The sequence below is a fragment of the Pteronotus mesoamericanus genome, unplaced genomic scaffold (genome assembly GCF_021234165.1).
Source record: "Pteronotus mesoamericanus isolate MK-2021 breed Mesoamerican mustached bat unplaced genomic scaffold, CSHL_Meso_final contig_42, whole genome shotgun sequence".
Lineage (NCBI taxonomy): Eukaryota > Metazoa > Chordata > Mammalia > Chiroptera > Mormoopidae > Pteronotus > Pteronotus mesoamericanus.
The window spans coordinates 5,317,327-5,319,895 of NW_026555157.1; the positions used below are offsets into that span (position 1 = coordinate 5,317,327).

General features: G+C 37.9%; 1 pseudogene; it reads left to right on the forward strand.

The window, feature by feature from the left end:
* Positions 1-1,071: 1,071 nt before the first annotated feature.
* Positions 1,072-1,963, forward strand: LOC129073571 (cyclin-dependent kinase 1-like; annotated as a pseudogene).
* The last annotated feature ends 606 nt before the right edge of the window (positions 1,964-2,569 follow it).

Sequence of the window (2,569 nt, forward strand, 5' to 3'; positions counted from 1 at the left end):
TAAACATGCCTTGCTTTCGCACACAACTATAACAAAAAATACAGCTACACTACAAAACAAATATCATCAAAGTTGTCAGAATATTGAGCTGTGTGGAAGTCTGACAAGAAAGGTCTTAAGAAGCCACATTCATCCAGACTGGTAGGAAAGGCAGAGATGTGGAGAGGCTTGGAGATGTGGAGTGACTTAAAGAGGCACGGAGATGGGAATTGGCAGTCCCACATCCATGTGAGGTGGATAAAAAACAGGAGGAAAACCTTGGGAGTGAGGGATCCCAGCCCCATTCCAGACCATCCAGCCCAGGGTCCCAGCACCAGGAAGATATATCCCTATAACTTCTGGCTGTAAAAGCAGTGGTAGTTTGGGAAGCAGAAGAAACAGTATCCTCTTGAAGGCCCCACAACAGACTTATTGTTCACACAGAACCAAGCCCTGAGGGATTCAGCACCAGAACAAGAGCTGGAAGGGCATCAGTGGCATATGGGGAGAAAGTGAAGTGCAAGAGACAAACAGGTTCCTCCTGGGCCAAATTCCAGAGGCCAGGCAGTGGCATTGTCCTCTCCATGAGCCCACCCCAACACAGAGCAACATAGTGGTGAAACAGGTTGCCGCACCCTGGCAATTATATAAGGCTCTGCCACATACCACTTACCAAGTACATTAAGACAGGGATCATAGCAGCTCTACCTGATATACAGAAACAAATTTAGGGAAGTTGCCAAAATGAGAAAACAAAGAAATAGGGCCCAAATGAAAGAACAGAACAAAACTCTAGAAAAAAGAACTGAATGAAATGCAGATAAGCAACCAATCATATGCACAGTGTAAAACACTGGTTGTCTATATGGTCCAGGAATTCATTAGGTACTTCAACACCATGAAAAGACCCATACAGAAACAAAAGTTACATTAAGTGAAATAAAGAAAAATCTAGCCCTTATCTTCCAAGCTGGCTCTGGGAAGTTAAGGAGAGAATGATACTAACGTGGTAACCACAACTGCCACCGCTTTTACTGCAGGGTGATTAGCCAGGTAGAGTTGCTGGGCATCTACCATAATTATTGATTGACTATGGAGGACTATATAAAAATAGAGAAAATTGGAGAAGGTCTCATGGAGTTGTATATAAGGGTAGACACAAAACCACAGGTCAAATGGTAGCCATGAAGAAAATCAGACTATAAAATGAAGAGGAAGGGGTTCCTATTACTGCAATTCAGGAAATTTATCTATTAAAAGGATTCCATCACCCAAATATAGTCAGTCTTTAACATGTGCTCATGCAGGATTCCAGGTTATATCTCATCTTTGAATACCTTTCCATGGATTTAAAGAAATGTTTGGATTCTATCCCTCCTGGTCAATCCATGGATCCTTCTCCTGTTAAGAGCTATTTGTATCAAATCCTACAAGGGGTTGTGCTTTGTCACTTTAAAAGAGCTCTATACAGAGACTTAAAACCTTGAAATCTATTGATTTGATGAAAATGGAAGTTAAACTGGCTGATTTTGGTCTTTCCAGGGCTTTTGAAATACCTATGAGAATATATACACATGAGGTAGTAACACTTTGGTATAGATCTCCAGAAGTATTGCTAGGGTCAACTCTCTATTTGACTACAGCTGACATTTGGAGTATAAGCACCATATTTGCTGAATTAGCAACTAAGAAACCATTTTTCCATGGTGACTTAGAAATTTATTGACTTTTCAGGGTTTTCAGAGGTTTGGGTAACTCCAACAACAAAGTGTGACCAGATGTGGAATCTTTACAGGACTGTAAGAATACATTTCCCAAGTAGAAACCAGGAAACTTAGCATCCCATTTCCAAAACATGGATGAAAATGGCTTGGATCTGCTCTCAGAAATGTTAGTCTACAATCCTGCCAAATGAGTTTCTGGCAAAATGGCACTGAATCATCCATATTTTAATGATTTGGACAATCAGATTAAGAAGATATAGCTTTCTGATAGAGTTCCCACGTGTTGTACCAAGAACAGATAGTTATATTTTATTGTCAACTCTATTTTTGTCTTCTGTATTTTTGTTTTCTTTGTTGTAAAACTTAGGCTATACTTCATCTTCTAACTTCAAAAGTTGTAATTTAAAAATGTAACGGTTGTTCTATATGAATTTAAATATAACACTTCTGTATATGTGTGCAGATCTCACTGTAACAACTATCTGTTACTATAATAAAACTGTAACTCTAATATTGATGTCAAAAATTGGAAAAAACTTGAATTAACTTAAATCATATTGAACCTTACAATAGTATGGTTTTCCTGCAGTTGGAATTTAAGAAAGTGTGCTATTTAAGTTCAAAGTTCATAATGATTGGAGATATTTGTATGCTCTGGGTGTTTAAATTTTCCTGTCAGTTTCTTTTCATGTGTTAATTTCCACTGGCATTTCAATTTGTGATTTAAATATTTAAGCATTCATAATGAGAAAACTCTCCAGATTTGAGATATAATGCTAAACGTATAAAGGTTTTCACTAACTTATAAGACTAGCCTTAGAGTATGCCAAAGTTTGCTGTTTTATAGTTAATAATCAAAGGATGCC